The sequence below is a fragment of the Gossypium arboreum genome, chromosome 8 (genome assembly GCF_025698485.1).
Source record: "Gossypium arboreum isolate Shixiya-1 chromosome 8, ASM2569848v2, whole genome shotgun sequence".
Lineage (NCBI taxonomy): Eukaryota > Viridiplantae > Streptophyta > Magnoliopsida > Malvales > Malvaceae > Gossypium > Gossypium arboreum.
In genome coordinates this window covers 45,591,285-45,613,336 of record NC_069077.1, presented here as the reverse complement: position 1 = coordinate 45,613,336, position 22,052 = coordinate 45,591,285, and the positions used below count along the sequence as shown (strand labels likewise).

At 34.7% G+C, this 22,052-nt stretch overlaps 1 long non-coding RNA gene across 1 annotated transcript; it reads right to left on the bottom strand.

Annotated features, from left to right (window-relative positions):
• Positions 1-7,759: 7,759 nt before the first annotated feature.
• LOC128296484 (uncharacterized) lies at positions 7,760-8,854 on the bottom strand. The gene is made up of 2 exons (XR_008287091.1): positions 8,767-8,854; positions 7,760-7,942 (listed from the first exon to the last, which is right to left on the bottom strand). It is a non-coding gene; the product is annotated as an uncharacterized LOC128296484 (long non-coding RNA).
• Between the last annotated feature and the right edge of the window lie 13,198 nt (positions 8,855-22,052).

Genomic DNA, 22,052 nt, shown 5'->3' with positions numbered 1-22,052 from the left:
TTAATCGGTAAAAATACCTAATATTCATAAGTACATGTTAGAGTGTGAATTTGATGTTTCCATAGAAGGGAAAATGATCAGCATGTCATAAAACATAAGAAAACAGGATGAGGTTTAATTTACGAGCCTTGGGGCAAAAGTGCAAATATGTGAAAGTTTAGGGGTAAAATGGTAATTTTGCCAAAGTTCGTACTAAGGGTTGTTTTGATGAAATTTGGTATTATATATCAAGAGAAACAAGATTCAAGTTGTGATCAAGGGAAAAACAAAGTTTACGAGGAATAGGCTCGATTGCTAATATTTTGTATCGAGGTAAGTTCATGTGTAAATAAGGTAACATAATTTTTATTTTAAGTGATTTAATGATATTTGTATGGTATGATATTTATTATCATGAAATGTTGTGCTTTGTGAATTATTATTTGGTAATATGCAAATTATGTGAATAATTTGATAAGTATGAGATGTTAGCAAGTATTGGTTTTTACATTTCGAAGAAGGTGATCAAAATGTAAAATTTAGAAGAATCCCGTTTGAACCTTGGGAATAGATTAGGGTACAAGTGACATGTAACTAGGATGGTTGGGTTCCGAACTCATTGAGTTGAGTCCGAGTTCGTGAGATGTAACTAGGCATCCGAGCTCGTTGAGTTGAGTCCGAGTTCATTATGGATGCGAACGCTCGAGCTCGTTGAGTTGAGTTCGAGTTCGTTTATGGGCGGGTTACATGGTAGCTTGGCTACATAGATTTCAAAAGCTATTGAGCTTGTTCAGTTATGAGTATAGCACTTAGGTGCACACTATCCGCATATCCGAAATTATATTCCGATGTGTTCAACGGGAAAAATCCTAAGAGAATATGGAGAATACTTAAAGCAAAAGTGATTCGATGATGAATGTGTTGAAGAAGTGAAAATGAACAGGTATGAGTTTAATTCCTGGTTGAGAACTTGGTGAGACAAAATTATGGAAAGATAGTAAGTATTCTTATGTTATGTATGTCTTAATGATGTTTATGTTGGATTGCATGATCATGTTACTTATTATTTGCATGTGAACTTACTAAGCATTTATGCTTACTCCCTCCTTTTCATTCATTGTAGTTTTGACAAGCCGGCTTGAGAATCGGGATAGGTCGAAGGCTCGTTCAGACTATTCGAAGACCTAAATTGGTAAAATGGCTTGCATATTTTGAATGTGGCATGTATAGCACTATGCTCACTTTGTGTAAATGATCATAAGATATGGTTATGGTTTGGTAAGAAAAGGGTTTGTAAATGATTAACTATTGGAATGGCTAATCAAGTTTATATATGATAACATGTATGCTTTATGTCTTAACTAAACCATGAAAATCCTTGGAAAGGTAAAATTGGCCACAAAACAGAACCAGACAGCAGCAGTGACTTGAATTTGAAAAATCACTAAAAATATTAGAAATGGAATTAAATGATGAATAAGTTATGAAATCGAATCTTGATGAGTCTATTTTCATATGGATGGAACAAAACAGGTAAATGAGTTATATTTTGTGAGATATTTAAGTTTTGGTGGAACAGGGTCATAGTGGTCTCTGAATCCCCTGTTCTGAATTTAAAAATTTACCATAAATTGTAAAAAAATAATTAGGAGTTTTACATTACATGTATAAAATCCTTATTGAGTCTAGTTTTATGAGAAAGAAACAGCATAATTATTGAAACTCTTTACAGGGAGATATCTGATTCGTAATACACAGGGGTTAGAGTGGTCAAACACTGAAATAGGGGAGACTTTAACTAATAAAATGTACTAATTGGCCTGACCAAAAATTCTAGAAAAACATTAGTAGATATATATATGAGTATAGTTTCAGGAAAATTTTACGGATCTTAATTTTGAGTTTCAAAACTCGAGATATGAATTTTTAAGTGACTATGATGCAGTTTGCCAGCTTGTCTGAAAATTTTAAAAATAAATTGTTTGAGCTGTTTAATTAATGAATTAAGTTCGTTAACACCTCGTGCTCGACTCTAGCAACGGTCTCGGGTACAGGGGTGTTACAGTAATGATGGAATGACATTGTGCAAGTAAGTCTTGATATGTAAATGTTAAATGAATGAATTATACACGTTGTTAAATAGGTATTTGGATAGGTAATTGGTAAGTTTTGATATGGCTTATAATGTGTTTTGAAATGGTTATTTTGGCTACCTATTGAGCTGTAAAAATATGGTCTATTATACTTGTGAATGCTTATGTTTTTAGGGTGGCAAAATGGCTTTACAAATGACCTATTTTTGTCCACATGGGCAGAGACATGGGTGTGTGTCTCAGCTGTGTGCGACACACGGTCATGCTGCACGGCTTTGTGTCCCCTGAGGTACCCTTTCGAATTAAGTCAGTATACCCTATAGTTTTGACACGGCCTTGACACACGGGCATGTTTACTATCCGTGTGTGTCACACGGACTCACACACGGGCGTGTGACTGACCGTGTGACATAAGTTAGTATACCCCCTAAATGGCACTAGCCTAGCACTCGGGCGTGTGTGGCCATTTCGAAGGGTACATGGGTTAGACACACGGGCGTGTGATACAAGCCAGTAACCTTCCTAGTTTTCCCACAACCATGGCACACGGGCATGTCTTCAGCCGTGTGGGACAAGTCAGTATGTATGCCTTGTTTCGACACGATCTAAGACATGAGCGTGTCTAACGGCCGTGTGAGGCACATGGCCTGTTCACACGGGTGTGTGACATTTGAAATGTTGAAATTTTTCTAAATTTCTGAAATTTTTATATGTTATCAATTTAGTCCCGATCGCATGATTACAGCCTTGTATACTTGATTTAAGTACACATTGAATGTGATTGAATGATAGTTACTGAAATAAAATGATAATTGATAAATGATTGCTTTGAATTGAGTTACAAGTCCAGTAATGTCTCTTAACTCATTCTAGCGACGGTTACGGGTTAGGGGTTTACATTTTTTGGTATCATAGCTACGGTTTAGTCGATTCTAAGACTAACGTAGCATATGTGAGTTTAGCTATATATGCAATATATTAAACTGTGATAGTGTGATGACTCCTGACGTTTCCAAATGTGTTTTTTATATATAGTAATGGATCCCAAACGAGCTATAGTGGATGACATAGAGAGTAACGCGCCAGTTTCCACTCAAGGGACAACCCCTTCTGAATTTAGACCCGTGACGAGTAGTCATGGGGGTGAGGCTAAAGAAGCCTTCTTTCGGATATTGAATTAGTGGTTCACACACTACATTCGTACGAACTCGGCTGTTCTGCGACCTCCACCCCCACCTGTTCCCCAACCAATCCCTGTAGTTCTTCAAAGTATTGATCCTCTGTGATTTAATAAACCATCTGTTGATAAGATACGAAAACATGGAGTTGAGGAATTCAGAGCCACTGTTAATGATGATCTAGAGAGAGCTGAGTTTTGGCTTGGGAACATTATTCGGGTATTTGACGAATTATCTTAGACACCTGAAGAATGTTTAATGTGTGTTGTATCATTGTTAAGAGACACTGCGTATTAGTGGTGGAATACCTTGATATCCGTAGTTTCGCAAGAAAGAGTTACTTGGGATTTCTTTCAAGTTGAATTTAGAAAGAAATACATCAGCCAAGGATTCATTGATTAGAAAAGAAAAGAATTCCTTGAATTGAAGCAGGGCTGTATGTCAGTCACAGAATATGAGAGAGAGTTTGTACAACTCAGCAAATATGCTCGTAAATGTTTCTCTTCTGAAACTATAATGTGTAAAAGATTTGAGGATGGATTGAATAAAAAAAATTAGAGTGTTAGTTCGAATTCTTGAGTTGAAAAAGTTTGTTGTTTTGTTTGATCGAGCTTGTAAAACTGAAGAGCTTTGCAAAGAGAAAAGAAAAGCTGATTCTGTGGCTAGAGATTCTAGAAAGAGATTTGCGGGCAAATCACATCAGTCAGCATCAAAGAAATTTAGAGACTATCATCCTCATTCTACGGCTTCTATGGGAATTTCGATTAAGGACAGAGATGTGAGACATTTCAGTTCTAAACCTCAGGCAACCTCCGTTGCTAGTGTGGGAAGCATTAGAAATGCTAGACCTGAATGTAAACATTGAAATAAGAAGCATTATGGTGAATGTAGATTAGTGAGCGGAGCTTACTTTAAATGTGGATCTCTTGATCCTTATCTCCAGGATTGTCCAGAAAAGTTTATAGCTGATAGAAATCAACCATTGAAAGTGAGTAACACGGCTTCTAGAGGGAGACCACCCAAAAATACTGGAAATATGAGTGGTAACTGAGGTGTTATGAGATGTTCGACTGTGAGATTTGAAGCACGAGCACTGGCCAGAGCTTATGCCATACGTGCACGGGAAAAAGCATCATCGCTAGACATTATTACCGGTACTTTTTCTCTTTTTGATATATAGTTGTGTTGATAGATTCTAGATTAACCCATTCTTATATCTGTGTGAATTTAGTGTTTAAAAAGAGTTTATATGTCGAGTCTACAGAGTTTGTAATTAAAGTATCGACCCCTTAGGCAAGTCTATTTTAGTTGATAAAATTTGAAAGAATTGTCCACTGATGATCCGAGGTTACTGTTTTCGGGTTGACTTGATGCTTCTACCGTTTGATGAGTTTGATGTGGTTTTGGGTATGGACTGGCTGACTATGCATGATGCAGTTGTGAATTGTAGACAGAAGACTATGAAATTGAAATGTCAAAATGATGAGATTGTTCGGATTAATTCTAATAATTCAAATGAATTATCGGTTGTAATATCATCTATATTAGTTCAGAAATATTTGAAAAAGGGCTATGATGCATATCTTGCATACGTATTGGATACGAAAGTGTCAGAATCAAAGATTGAATCCGTACCTATTGTTTGTGAGTTTTCGGATGTATTTCCAGAAGAATTACTAGGTTTATGCCGATCAGAGAGGTTGAATTTGATATTGAATTAGTATCGGAAACAACGCTGATATCGATAGCTTCGTACAGAATGGCTTTAATTGAATTAAAAGAGTTGAAAGGTCAGTTGCAAGAATTGACAGATAGAGGTTTTGTACAACCGAGTTTTTCTCCCTGGGGTGCACCAGTATTGTTTGTGAAAAAGAAAGATGGCATGATGAGAATGTGTATTGACTACAGACAATTGAACAAAGTGACTATAAAGGGCAAATACCCTTTCCCGCGGATTGATGATTTTCTTGATTTGTTAAAAGGGGCTACATTATTTTCAATGATTGATCTGAGATCAGGTCACTATCATCTATGAGTCAAAGAATCGAATGTGCCAAAAACTGCATTCAGAATGAGGTATGGACATTATGAATTCCTTGTTATGCCTTTCAGTTTAACTAATGCTCCTGCCATTTTTATGGACTTGATGGATCGAATATTCAGACCGCATTTAGATAGATTTGTTGTTGTATTCATTGACGACATTCTCATCTATTCACGAGATAAGCAATTATTTGCAAAGTCCAGTAAATGTGAGTTTTGGCTCAAAGAGGTTGGATATCTGGGGCACATTTTTTCAGCCGATGGTATTAGAGCTGATCCGAGCAAGATTTCTGCTATTATTGATTGGAAACCTCCAAGAAATGTATCTGAAGTCCTAGTTTTCTGGGCTTAGTAGGCTATTACTGAAGATTTGTGAAAGGATTCTCGATGATTGTGACACCAACGACATGACTGTTACAAAAAGACATAAAGTTCGATTGGTCAGAAAAATGTTAGTAGAGTTTTGAATAGTTGAAAGTACTGTTAACTGAAGCACCAGTATTAGTTCAACCAGAATTGGGGAAAGAATTTGTGATTTATAACAACGCGTCATTAAACGGTCTGGGATGTGTTCTGATGGAAGAAGGAAAATTTATAGCTTATGCTTCTCTAAAATTGAAACCACATGAAAAGAACTATCCGATGCATGGTTTAGAGTTTGTCGCGATTGTATTTGCATTGAAGATTTGGAGAGACTATTTATACGGTGAAAAATGCCACATTTATACAGATCACAAGAGCTTGAAATATTTGAGGACACAGAAAGATTTGAACTTGTGACAACGAAGATGGCTCGAGTTATTGAAAGATTATGACTTTGTGATTGCTTATCACCTGGGAAAAGCTAATGTAGTTGTTGATGCCTTGAGCCGAAAATCATTGTTTGCGTTGCGAGCAATGAACACCCAGTTGATGATATGTGATGATGGGTCTATTTTAGCTGAATTAAGAGCTAAACCGATATTTCTTCAACAAATTTGTGAAGCTGAGAAAGATGATCGTGAGCTAAAAGCTAAACGAATTCTATGTGAGTCTAATTCTGATTCAGAATTTCATATTGGAGCTGATGATTGTTTAATGTTCCAAAATAGAATTTGTGTATCAAAAAATATAAAGCTTATTCAGAAAATTTTACATGAAGCACACAACAGTCATTTTTTTGTTAATCCGGGTAGTATCAAGATGTATAATGATCTAAAACAGTTGTACTGGTGGTCGGGTATGAAACGGGATATATCAGAATTTGTATCAAAATGTCTGACTTTTCAACAAGTCAAAGCTGAACATCAAGTACCATCGAGTTTATTATAGCTTGTAATGATTCCTGAGTGGAAATGAGATAGAGTTATAATGGATTCCGTAGCGGGATTGTAACACCCCTTACCTGTGTCTGAGGCCAGGACATGATATGAGGCATTACCAAACTTAAACATACACAATCACATAAAATCGGGCCATAAAATTTCATTCAAATAAAAAACATTCATACATATGTATAATGTCCCTTAAACGAGCTTACGAGGCCCTAAACAAGCATAGGAGAACCAAAAACTTTGAAAACTTTTGGGGAAACTTAGAAAATTTCATCATGAAACAGGGTCACACGCCCATGTGGGTAGGCCGTGTGGTCACACATGCCCGTATGGCTCGGGACACGCCGGTGTCCCCAGCCCGTGTAACTCTCTGTTTATGATGTCAGCAATAAAATTGTAACGCCCCCACGCCTGAAACCATCACCGGAGTCGAGCTTGAGGAGTTACCGAACATAATTTATCAAATTAAGAACTTCAAATCTTTTGTTTCTGCATTCACAGCTTTCTAGCTACTCGCGTCACAGTTACAAGAAAAATCATATCTCGAGTTACGAAACTCAAAATCAAGATCCGTAAATTTTCCCTAAATCTAGACTCATATATCTATTTACTAATTGTTTTTCTAGAATTTTTGGTTGGGAAAATTAGTACAGTTTATTAGTTAAAGTCTCCCCTGTTTCAGGGTTCGACTGCTCTAACATATGTGTATTACGAGTAAGATATCTCTCTATACAGAATTTAAATGACTATGAGGTTTGTTTCTATTAAAACTAGACTCAATAAGGAATCTGTAAATATAAAGAATGACTTCTAATTATTTTTTTACAATTTATTATGAATTTTTAAAGTAAGAATAGAGGATCCAGAAATCACTCTGCCCTGTTTCACAAGGTTTCAAATATATCATAAAGTATAATTTATATGCCTTTTTTTTATCCATATGAAAATAGACTCATTAATATTAAATTTCATAACTTGCTCATCATTTAATTCCATTTATACTATTTTTAGTGATTTTTCAAATTCATGTCATTGCTGCAAGAATATTCTGCTTTTAAGGCAAATTTCATCTTTTCATGAGTTGTTATGAACTAGATAACCTATTAAACTTCCATGATATCAAACATGATCTAAATTTAACCATCACCATGACTTATCAATATCAAACATTTTCTCAACCAATCATGGCCATATCATAAAATTATTTATACAAAATAAATATATTGCTATACATGCCATACTTAAGTTTTACAAGCCATTTACCCAGATGAAAGTCCTTTGGATAGTGTGATCGAACCTTCGACCCGTCCCGATTCCCGAGCTGGCTTGTTCAAAACTACAGTAAATAAAGAGGAGGGAGTAAGCATAAATGCTTAGTAAGTTCATATGTAAATAACAAGTAACATAACAATACAAATATACCAAACAACTTTAGCACGGTATCACCAAAACATATATCATATTTCTAAACATCATTCATCATCTTACTACCTTATCGTTGTTGTATCTATTATCAACCCGAGGGTTAAGAACATACCTGTCCAAAGTGTCCATTTCACAACACTTACCAAAACGTCGCTTGCATCTTAAGTGATCTTTCATTTCACTAGAAATTTCACCCGTTGAACACATCGGAATACAACTCGGATACACGGATAATTTGCACATAAGTGCCTCATATGTAATCAAGAAATCATGTAACCCGCCCCTAAGTGAACTCAGACTCAACTCAACGAGCTCGAGCGTTCGCATCCATAAGTGAACTCGGACTCAACTCAATGAGTTCGGATGCCTAGTTACATTTCACAAACTCGGACTCAACTCAACGAGTTCGGACATTCGCATCCATAAGTGAACTCGGACTCAACTCAACGAGTTCGGATGCTCAACCATCCTAGTGACATGTCACTTGTATCCTAATCTATTCCTAAGGTTCAAACGGGCTTTTTTCCTCGATCTCACATTGCCGTCTTCAATGGAATATCGGAACTGATACTCAGTAGCAATTCATATTTATCAAGTAGTAAACATAATTTGCATATTACTCAACATTAACCACAAAGCATAATATTTCACGACAAAAAAAATCAGCATATCATATAATTAACATCAATAACTTAAAAATAACAATTATGCTACATTATTTACACATGAACTTACCTCGTATGCGAAAATGGCTACTTTTACCATTTCATCCACAACTTGGTATTTTTCCATTTTAGCCCAAATTTCAGTTTTCCTTGCTCTATCATTTAAAATATAGTCTAATTAGGACTCACATTATTCAAATTGACCCAAAATCATATTTTGGCAAAATTATAGTTTTGCCCCTAAACTTTTGCATATTTACACTTTTGCCCCAAAGCTCGTAAATTAAACTTCAGCCTATTTTCTTATGTTTTATGACATGCTGATCATTTTTCCCTTCTATGGAAACATCAAATTCTCACTCTAACATGTACTTATGACTTAGGTATTTTTACCGATTAAGCCCTTTTGCTAGTTTTCGCTTAAAACCGAGTAGCACAAGTTGTCTAACATAATTTAAAACCTCATATTCTATCATAAAACACCAAAATAAACAAATTTCACCTATGGGTATTTTTCCAAATATGAACCCTAGGTTGAATTATTGCTAGCATAAGCTTAATCGAGCTACCTAACTCCAAAAACGTAAAAATCATTAAAACGAGGCTAGAAACAGGACTTACAATCGAGCTTGGAAGCTTGAAAACCCTAGCCATGGTTTTTCCTTGCTATATTCGGCCATGGGGTTGAAGATGAGCAAAATTGGCTTTTAATTTTGTATTTTAATTCATTTTACCCCTAAATGACCAAAATGCCCTTACTACTAAACTTTCCAAAAATTCCATCCATGTCCAATTTTTGTCCATAGACTTAGAAATTGGTAAAATTTCTATTTAAGACCTCCTAATTAATTTTTCAAAACAATTTCATACTAGAAACTTCTAGAATGCAAGTTTTACAAATTATTCGATTTAGTCCCTAATTTCAATTTAAGCACTTTATGCATAAAATTTCTTCACGAAATTTTCACACAATCATGCAATCATATCATAGAACTAAAAATAATCATAAAATAATTATTTCTATCTCGGATTTTGTGGTCACGAAACCACTATTCCGACTAGGCCTAAAATCAGGATATTACAAAAATAGGTCACACAGACAAGTCACACGCCCATGTGCTAGGCCGTGCCCTCCACACGGCTGAGAACATGGCCTATTCTGCTGTTTGAGAGCTTCGAATTTTCTTTACTAAAAATTAATTATCTCCTCATACGGGATTTGGATGATGTTTTTGTTCGTTTCTTTTGAAAATAGACTCATTAAGGATTTTAGGCATATAAATTATAACCCACAATTAGTTTTTTACAATTTTTAATGATTTTCCCAAATCAGAATAGGGGATTCCGAAATCATTCTGACTCTATCTCACAGAAATTCAAATATCTCATAATATAAAATTCTTTTACTTGCATCGTTTTCTTTATAAAAAATAGACTCCATAATCTTTAATTTAATATCTTATTCAACTAATAATTTGGTTTCCATAATTTGTGGTGAATTTTCAAAGTCAGACTGCTGCTGTCCAAAACTATCTTAGTGTAAAATAATGATAACTAAGTTATAACACCTTTACAAATCATTTCAACCATCATGGTATAAATACATATTCATACAACATAAACATGGACCCATAATCATAAGGTCATCACAAAGTCATTCTCATAGGCATGACTTACTTATTTACTTCGTTACAAAGATGCATCATAAACTGAAATCATTTCTCATGAGTTTTGCATTCATACCTGTATCGATCCTTACCATTTCATACATACACGTAATGCCATTGCATCTTCGATGTCTCAGACACTAAGTGCCATACTCCATATCTCGCACACCAAGTGCCATTCTCAATGTTTCGCACACTAAGTGCCACATATATATATATATAGCCGAAGCTATCTCAAATCGCAAACCAAGTGCCACATTTAGCCGAAGCTATTTCAAACCACACACTAAGTGCCATTCTTAGCCGATATGTCGTTAAACATAACAAGAGTCACATATATACAATTTATATGATTTCAAAGCATTAAAAGCATAAATTTAACAATGCTTATTACATACGAACTTACCTCAATCGTTAAAACAACAGAACGAATCAATTAGTCTGATACTTTATTTTCCCTCGTTCTAGATCCAATTCTCGATTACCTCAATCTAAATAATATCAAAATTTACTTATTTAATTAACATTTCATTCAATTTAACACAATTTACACATTTTGGAAAAATTACATTTTTGCCCCTATTATTACACACTTTTTCAATTTAGTCCCTAGACTTGTAAAACAAAATTCATTAAAATTTATCACAACCCAAGCCTAGCCAAATATTTATCATGCCTATAGTAGCCCTAAATTTTCATTTATTTCACCATTTAACTACTAAGTTTACACATTTCACAATTTAGCCTCTAACTTGCATTTTCATTAAAAATTACTTAACAAAACTTGTATATCTATCAACAAGTATTCGTAATCTATCAAGAAACTTTAAAATACATGCTTATTCATCAATGGCATCTTTCAAAATCTTTAACAGATGTGAAAACAGAGATACGGGCTAGCTAGATTAAGCTGCAACGATCTCAAAAACGTAGAAATTATTAGAAACTGAGTAAAAAATGAACTTACAATTATACCTTGAGATGACTGAACCTTTGAAATATAACCATGGTTTTTTATTTCTCATTTTTCGGTGGAAAAATAATGGGTAGAAGATGAAACCTTTGTTTATTTTATTTTTACTTTACTTAATTACAAAATTACAAATTTAACCTTAATATTGAAATATTAAAACACGTCATGGTTGTCCACCATTGTCCACTCAAGTTATTAATGGGATATTTACCATTCAAGGCCACTATATTACAAAGCCAAGGCTATTTAACTCCTTTAACTAATAGAATGAAACTTTTACATTTTACGCGATTAAGCCCTTTTTATCAAATTAAGCATCCAATCGATAAAATTAATTCATTAAAACTTTCAAACATATATAATCACATTTTCTAAAAACCAAAAATAATATTAAAAAAATTCTATGACCCCGGATTTGTGGTTTTGAAACCACTATTCCGACTTAGCTAAAATCGGGTTGTTATAAGGATTCCCCCTAACTTCGAAAAAGAAAGATGTTATCTGGGTTGATGTTAATCGACTAATGAAATCTGCTCATTTTATACCGGTACGTACATATTTCTCACTTGATAGATTAGCAAAATTGTACATTTATGAGATTAATCGATTACACGATGTGCCAATATCCATTATTTCTGATAGAGATCTGAGATTTACGTCGCGATTCTGGAAGAAATTGCAAGAGGCTTTGGGAAAAATGTTGAATTTTAGTACTGCTTTTCATCCTCAGACTGATGGTCAGACTGAGAGAGTTATTCAGATTCTCAAAGATATGTTGAGATGTTGTATTTTAGAGTTTGAAGGTAGTTGGGAAAAATACTTACTGTTAATAGAATTTGCGTATAACAATAGTTTTTAAACGAGTATAAAGATGGCACCGTATGAAGCTTTATATGGCCAAAAATGTCAAACTCTGCTATACTGGACTAAATTGAGTGAGAAAAAGATTCACGAGGTTTATTTGATCAGAGAAACTGAAGAAAAAGTGAAAACAATTGGTGATTGTTTAAAAGTAGCTTCAGATCGATAGAAATCATATGCAGATTTGAAACATAAAGAAGTTGAATTTCAAGTCTGGGACCGGGTGTTTCTAAAAGTGTCATCGTGGAAAAAGGTTCTTCGATTCGGCCGTAAAAGGAAATTAAGTTCGCGTTTTATTGGGCCTTCTGAGATTATCGAAAGAATAGGGCTTGTAGCATATCGACTAGCTTTACCGTTAGAACTTGAAAAGATTCATAATGTCTATCATGTTTCTATGTTACGTCGATACAGATCTGATCAGTCACATGTTATTTCAACGATAGATATTGAAATACAAGCTGATTTGACGTATAACGAAGAATCGATCAGAATTCTGGCTCGTAAGATCAAAGAGTTGAGAACTAAACGTATAGCTCTAGTGAAGGTTCTTTGGCATAAAAATAGGATTGAGGAAGCAACGTGGGAACCCGAAGAAGCTATTCAAAATAGTACCCTAACCTATTTACCAGTACGATTTTCAGGGACAAAAATTCCTAAGGGGGAGAGTTGTAACAACCCATTTTTAGGTCAAATCGGAGCAATGGTTTCGGGACCACAAATCCAATGTTAAAATATTTATTTTATTATTTTAATAAGGTCTACAACATAATGATTAATTATATGAAAGTTTCGTAAAGAAATTTTACCGTTTAAATGTTTAATTTGGTAAAAAGGACTAAATCGCATAAATCGTAAAATATGAGTTCTACTAGTTAAAGGAACCAAATAGCTATGGAAATGAATTGAATGAGCCTTTCATGGTAATTATACCATTATTAGAATGAATGGACATATTTAGACATTGTTTAAATGATTTTCAAATGTTATATTTAAGGTTAGTTTTGTAATTTAATAATTTATGTTATATTAAATAAAACAAAACCTAAAAATCATGTTATTTCATACATCTATAGCTGAAAATTTGAGGAAGAAGAACAAAAATAGGGTTTTGCATTCGAAAAGCATAAATTCTTCAATTAGGTACGTAATTTGACTCGATTTTTAATAATTTTTACGTTTTTGATATCGTTACTTCATATTCTAGCTAGCCTGTACCTCAATTTTTGAATTTGTTCATGATTTTGTAAATTTCCATTATTGAATACTTGATTTCTTTGATGTTTAATGATAGATTATGGAAGTTTGATGATTGTTTTACAAGTGTTGTTAAATGATTTTTGACAAAAATGTCAAATGGGGATTTAATTGTGAAAATGTAAAATTATGTGGTTAAAAGTGTGAAACAATGAAAGAAATGGGCTGCTAGAAGTCCCTATGAAATTCGGCTACCATGGGATTATGGTTTAATTGTGTAATTTTGCATTTTTATGTATTAAGAACTAAATTGCAAAGTAGTCAAAAGTCTAGGGGTAAAATTGTAAATTAGCCAAAATGAATGTTTTAGTTTATATTGAATTGAATGAAAGTTGGAATAAGTTAATTTGATATTATATAAATCAAGATAAACAAATACCAGAACTAGATCGGGGAAAAAGAAAGGTTGGTGAATAGACGATAGTTTTCATCCGAGCAACTCAAGGTAAGTTCGTATAATTAGAATCGAACTTTTATATATATATTTGAAATTATTTAAATGAATATTGTAATTGAGAATTGGATATACTTGAATTAAAAATGTATTGCTAATATGTATTATAATGTATTTGTTACTAAGCCCCGTTTGAACTGTATAGATTCATTGGATACGAGTGACATGTTACTGGGATTACCGTTTTGGTCAAGCTCCTACATTTGTTGCAGACTCACCACAGCTCATATGAGCTTACTGTTCAGCTCGATAGAGCTTATCGTTCAACTCGATAGAGCTTACTGTTCAGCTAGATAGAGCTTATCGTTTCAGCTCAATAGAGCTTACTGTTATCAGCTTAGGAGGAGCTTACCGATCATGGCTTGAAAGAGTATATATATAATGAATTGACGGATTACTAACGTTATTCATTCGAGTATCCTTTGAATTTATAATAGGTTCAATGGGCATAAATACTGTTTGTACGGATGAGTTACATTTATAAATGCAACTAATGTTATATATGATATATGAAATTTGGAATGATGCAAATTATTGTATTAATGGATGAATTCATGTATTCTTACATTGACTAACATGTGATGAATACTTGTGATGAGGTGATTGTTAATTGAATTGGTTACACTTTAACTATTGCTTTAAATTATGTATAAATGGTAATTTAATTCTAAATTATACAAGCTTATAGCTTACTCTGTTTCTTTTTCAATGTTTATAGAGGTTTGTTAGCTCGCTCTTTCCGAACAAGTCAGAGTTGTACATCACACTAACCAATTTCCGATTGGTACTTTTGATCTTGTGAAATCACACTAACCAATTTCCGATTGGTACTTTTGATCTTGTGAAAATTTGTAAATGTGGCATGTATAGGCTAGTTTAAATGATGTTAGTTATGTTACTTGATATTATGGCTTTGCTACGTTTTGTGTACAAGTTAAGCCATGTGATTTGGCTTATTTTGGTTGAATTATGTGTTCAATTATGGTATGTTTTGACAAGGTAATGATGGAATGAAATTAAGCAAGTGAGCCTTGATATGTAGATGTTAAATGAATGAATTATGCATGTTGTTAAATAGGTATTTGGATAGGTAATTAGTAAGTTTTGATATGGCTTGTAATGTGTTTTGAAATGGTTATTTTGGTTGCCTATTGAGCTGTAAAAATGTGGTCTATTATACTTGTGCATTCTTGTGTTTTTAAGGCGGCAAAATGGCTTTACAAATGGCCTATTTTTGTCCACACGGGCAGAGACACGGTTGTGTGTCTCAGCTGTGTGCAACACACAGTCATGCTACACGGCCATGTGTCCCCTGAGGTACTCTTTCGAATTAAGTCAGTATACCCTACAGGTTTGACACGGCCTGGACATACGGTCTACTGGTCGTATGTGTCACATGGACTCACACACAGACGTGTGACTGACCGTGTGACATAAGGCAGTATATCCCCCTAAATGGCACATGGCCTAGCACATGGGCGTGTGTGGCCATTTCGAATGGTACATAGGCTAGACACACAGACGTGTGGTCGGCCATGTGATCCAAGTCAGTAACCTTCTTGTTTTCCCACGGCCGTGGCATACGAGTGTGTCTTCAGCCGTGTGGTACAAGTCAGTAAGTATGCCCTATTTCCACATAGTCTAAGACACGGGCGTGCCTATCAGCCGTGTAAGGCACACAGCCTGTTCACACGGGTGTGTGTTCACACGGGTGTGTGACGTTTGAAATGTTGAAATTTTTCTAAGTTTCTGAAATTTTTATACGTTAACAAGGTAGTCTCAATTGCATGATTAAAGCCTTGTATACTTGATTTAAGTACACATTGAATGTGATTGAATGGTAGTTACTGAAATGAAATGATAATTGATAAATGATTGCTCTGAATTGAGTTACAAGTCCGGTAATGCCTGTTAACCTATTCCGACGATGATTACGGGTTACAAAGTTTATGATTCTTTGACCTTGTATGATGAGATGAAGCACCTTGTGGTTAAGACCAACTCTCAGGGACAGGGTCTTATTGTTTGCGAGAGACAAGATCGGAATGTTGATGATGATTGTGGAATGACACAGGAATAGAATCGAACAGAATCTTTACGGTAAATCAAAGGGTATATCAAAAGTCTTCAAAAAGAGGTAAAACTTGTAAGTTCTGCAAGAAGAAAGGGCGCATTAAATCTGAGTGCTATAAGCTACAAAACAAGATCAAAAGGGAGGCTGCAAATCAAATGGGAAAACAACCAAAAAATTCTGGCGAAGCTAATGTTGTAGAAGACTATAGCAATGGTGAACTTCTAGTCGCTTCTATCAACAATTCTAAAGTAAGCGAGGAGTGGATCCTTGATTCGGGTTGCACTTTCTACATGAGTCCCAATCAGGATTGGTTTACAACTTATGAAACAATGTTTGAAGGTGTTGTTTTGATGGGAAATAATGCTTCGTGTAAAATTGCAGGTTGGAACAATTATAGTTAAGATGTTTGGTGGAGTTGCCAGAAATTTGATTTCGTTGAGTATTCTTGATTCAAAAGGGTACAAATACACAGTTGAAAGTGGGGTTTTTGAAGATTTCCAAAGGTCCCCTCGTTGTGATGAAAGGGCAGAGAAAGACTGCCAAGTTATATATTCTACAGGGTTCTACTGCTACTGATGATGCAACTGTCGCTTCCTCTTCCTTGCCAGCTAAAATTTGACATATGCGCCTAGGGCATATGAGTAAGAATGGCGTGATAAAATTAAGCAAAAGAATACTTCTTGATGGGCAAGGAATTTGCAAATTGAAGTTTTGTGAGCACTGCATTTTTGGGAAGCAAAAGAGAGTTTAATTCACCAGATGAATCCATAACACGAAGGGAACGTTGGAGTATATTCATTCTGATCTCTGGGGGCTACCCAGTGTGCCTGCAAGAGGTGGAGCTAATTATATGCTAACTTTTATTGATGATTTTTTCAGAAAAGTTTGGGCATTCTTCTTGAAGAAGAAAAACAATGTGTTTTCCGTATTTAAGTCTTAGAAAACTATGATTAAAAAATAGACAGGAAAAGAAATAAAATACCTCCGCACATACAATGACTTATAGTTCTGTTCTGATTAGTTTAGCAAATTGTGGAAGTCAGACGGGATCATGAGACACTTGATAGTTCGTCATACTCCACAGCAAAATGGCATTGTAGAACGAATGAACAGAACGATCATAGTGAAGGTTTGATGTATGTTGTTGTAACACCCCTAAACCGTATCCTTCACCGGACTTGGGTTAAAGGCATTACCAGATGAATCAAAAAATTTAACTTTCATTTCATAATCATCAAAGCATTAGAGATCAACATCAATATAGAGTCCCTTATATAGGTCATCGAGACCTTAAACATGCTTTAGAAAGGGGTCGTGACTAAACCAAACACATACAGAAATTTTCCAAAACTTAAACATTTTTCAAACAAGTACTATTCACACACCCGTGTGAACAGGCCGTGTGCCTCGCATGGCATTAGACACGCCCGTGAGTCTAAACCGTGATGAAACAGGGCATACATACTAACTTGTCCACACGGCCACAAGACACGCCCGTGTGCTAGGCCGTGTGAATATTAGGGAGGCTACTGACTTGGCCACATGGCCGACCACATGCCTGTGTGCAATACACGACTAATAGACACACCCGTGTGTCTAGGCCGTGTCAAAACTGGAGGGTATACTGAATTTAATTCGTAGGGTACCCCAGGGGACACATGGCCGTGTAACGTGACCGTGTGTCACAAACAGCTGAGACACACTCCCGTGTCTCTGGCCGTGTGGACAAACATGGGCCATTTGAATAGCCAATTTGCCACCCCAATTGTGTCAAACCTACAAGCAGCAAATTAAACATATTTGTACACCAATTTCAGCCAAACTCAATACCCAAACATACATCATCCATGACTTTACAAAATCAACAAATTCCAATCTCAATTCATCAATCAATTCATACCAAAACCTAAACTAAAATCATACCTAAACATATGTTCAATACATCATTCAATCTCATGCTTAAACTTGCCAAAACTTCTCCACATTGACCATTTCTTTTGGTCATTCAAAACATACCATATAATTCATAATACCACTCATATCATATAATTTCCAACCAAAAATTCAAACATAAGTTAGCCATATCACATGGCCTAATATATATATTACAAAACATAACCAATTTCTAGCCTATACATGCCATACTTTACTATATACATTTTCAAAAGTACCAAAATAGGGTTCGATAGTGTGGTGACAATCCTCGACGATCCTCAAGCTCACAATAGCTTCAATATCTATAAAATAATGTAAACACTCAAAAAGTAAGCTTTCAAAAGCTTAGTAAGCCATATACAAATAAACATATCATTTAAAGTATATAACCATCATCAAATCATTTATACTTTGTAGTAAAATGCCAACACAAATCTCATATTCATATGCTTAGATCATAGATCAACAATTTTTCACATACTTACCTATCATTCTCAAATAAGCTATACAATGCAAACATACCTGAATTGGATATAATTTCACAAAGTCATTCATTTTCTTGTAATGCCCGTTTGAACCATTCGAAAATGTAAGGATACGCGGATAGATCGGAAAGCATATACAATGCCAACATCCCAGATGTGGTTTTACATGTAATCAAATATCGATGCTACTATCCTAGACAGGTTCTTACACGAAACCAGATACGATGTCGATGTCCCAGACATGATCTTACACGTAAAACAAAAGTCGATGCCAACGTCTTAAATGTGGTCTTACACGCAGAATAGATATCAGAAATCCTATGTCTTGACATATGTATCCTAACTATTCCTAAGGTTCGTACGGGGTATTTTGGACGTCAGAACTTTGTCGATACTTTCTCGAATAGCACATAACTAGCTCGAACATTCATTATCACAATTTGATATCATATGCATAATAAGAATTCAATTCAAACACGTTTATTGTATATCTACTTACCTCGTACAGATTCGGATAAATTGAATCGGCTACTCGATGACTTTTGACTTTCCACGATCTAATTCTGTTTTCTTTAATTCTTGATCTATATAAATTAAAATTTGACTCATTTAATCACACATTCATTCAAAATAATCCATAAACACAAATTTAGGGCAATTTGTAAACTAGCCCTCACATTTTCACATTTTAACACTTTAGTCCCTAATTCACAAAATCACAAAATACACATAATTTGCATATACTCATGCTTGGCCGAACACATTTCATTTATTTCATATTTTAGTCCTTCAATTTATAATTTTCACAATTTAGCCCATTTTACTCAAAATCATCAAAAATCCAAAGACAAAACATATAAACCCAACATCAAACTTTCATATTTCATCATATAACAACATAAAGTTCATGAATTCATCCATGGCACATTTCAAAATCATCAAAAAAATTAGAAATTGAGACATGGGCTTGATAGTGTTCGAAGCAACGATTATAAAAACGTAAAAATTATCAAAAACCGAACAAAATCCATACCTTAATCAAGGAATTCAATGGTCGAACCCTAGGAAGATTTTCTCTTTTATTTTCTTTGTATTTTTGAGAGTAATAAGCATGAATTAACTAAATTTCATGCATTTGTTTTATTAAGTAAACATAATTTATCAAATACCATTTTTAACCATAATAAAATAATAATAAAAAACTTATAATGGTTGTCCATAAAAGTCCATTAACCATGTTAATGGTCCAATTGCCACATAAGGACCTCTCGAAAACAAAGACAAATCAAATAGGCACTTTTAACATATAGCAGGCAACTTTTACATTTTACGCGATTAAGTCCTTTTTCAAAATTAAGCCTACAAACATTCAAATTTTCATACGAGACTTTAACACATGCTCATTCACATATCATAAACACAAAAAGTAATATTTAGATATTTTTCTAATGTTGAAATGTAGTCCCAAAACCACTGTTATGACTAGGGTCTAAACTGGACTGTTACAATTCTCCCCCCTTAGGGATTTTCGTCCCCAAAAATCTTACCGCTGAACAGATTCAGATATTACTGTCTCATAGCATCCTCAGGCTCCCATGTGGCATCTTCAATATCGTGCTGATGCCACATCACTTTTACGAGCGAAAATTTCTTATTTCACAGTTCTTTAACCTCTCGAGCTAAGATACGGATCGACTTTTCTTTGTAAGTCATATCAGACTGAATTTCAATATCAGACGGAGGAATCACATGTGAAGGATCAGATCTGTATCATCGAAGCATCGATACATGAAACACATCATGAATCTTTTCTAACTCTGGTGGCAACAGCAATCTATATGCTACCTGCTCAATACGCTTGGTAATCTCATACTGCCCAACGAATCTCGGACTCAATTTGCCTTTTTTACTGAACCGAAGTACTTTCTTCCACGGAGACACCTTCAAAAACACTCTATCGTCGATCTCAAACTCAATATCTTTTCTTTTTAGTTCTGCATAAGATTTCTGACGATCAGAAGCTGCTTTTAAGCTATCTCGGATCACTTTTACTTTCTATTCAGTTTCTTTTATCAAATCAATTCCGTGAATCTTATTCTCGCTGACCTTAGTCCAATACAAAGGTGTACGACATTAGCGACCATATAAAGCTTCGTATGGTGCCATTTTAATGCTCGACTGAAAACTATTATTATAAGCGAATTCAATCAAAGGCAAATACTATTCCTATGTACCTTTAAACTCAAGAATGCAACATCTTAACATATCCTCAAGTATCTGAATAATCCGCTCGGATTGACGGTACGTTTGCGGGTGAAAAGTAGTACTGAAGTGCAATTTAGTACCTAGAGCATATTGTAATTTCTTCTAGAATCGTGAGGTGAATCTCGAATCTCTGTCTGATACAATAGATAATGGCACATCGTGCAATCTCACAATATCGGAAATGTATAACTTAGCAGTAATCGGATCAAACCGGAATAAAATGAGCTGATTTCATCAATCGATCAACTACAACCCAGATAACATCTTTTTTTCTCAGAGACAGGGGCAAACCAGAAAAAAAGTCCATTGTCACTCGATCCTATTTCCACTCCGAAACCATAATCGGTTGTAACAAACCAGATGGCAATTGATGTTCAGCTTTAACTTGCTGACAGATTAAACATTTCGAAACAAAGTCAGAGATATCTCTTTTCATTCCAGACCACCACTAATACTGTTTCAGATCATTATACATTTTTGTACTGCCCAGATGCACAGATAACCGACTATTGTGAGCTTCACTCAAAATCATCTGAATTAACTCAGAATTTCTTGGGACATAAATTCTATTTCGGAATCTCAGACAATATTATTTATCTGTAACATCTCAAAATAGGGCCTAAATGGAATAGTGGTTGCAAAACCACGAATTCGAGATAGAAAAGTTTATTGCGATCAATTTTATGATTTACCGAGTGATTAGATACATGTGTTAGAATACCGATAAGAAATTTCAGTGATTGCATGTCTGATTTGCATATTAGGGCTTAATTGCAAAAGATGTTAAATATGAGTTGTAAATGCTAAGGGATTAAATTGAAGTTGCATAATTGAAGTAGAGGTCCTTAAATGGTAATTAGACCGTTATATTTTCGTAGACAAAAATGGATATACATAGGTAGAAATAACTAAAAATTTTAATGGAGGGCATTTTAGTAAAGTGTCAAATAAATAAAAAAGGGAAAAAGATGGCAAAAATGTGCAAATCTTCTCCCTTAGGCCGAATGTCAAGGGTTCTCCACAGCTAGGGTTTGTTTCAAGATTCCAAGCTCCATAGTAAGTGATTCCAAGCTCTGTTTTTAATGTTTTTTACACTTTTGGAGTCCCGGTAACTTGATTAAGCTTATTCTAGCAATAATTTAACCTAGGGTTATATTTGGAAAAATACCCATAGGTGAAATGTGTTTATTTTGATGTTTCATGGTAGAATATGAAGCTTAAAATTGTGTTAAACAACTTTTGCTAAGTGATTTTACGTGAAAATGAGTAAAACGACATAATTTGTACGGTGAGAAGTGCCAAATATTCACTGATCACAAAAGTTTGAAATATTTGATGACTAGAAAAGATTTGAACTTGAGGCAAAGAAGATGGCTAGAGTTGATTAA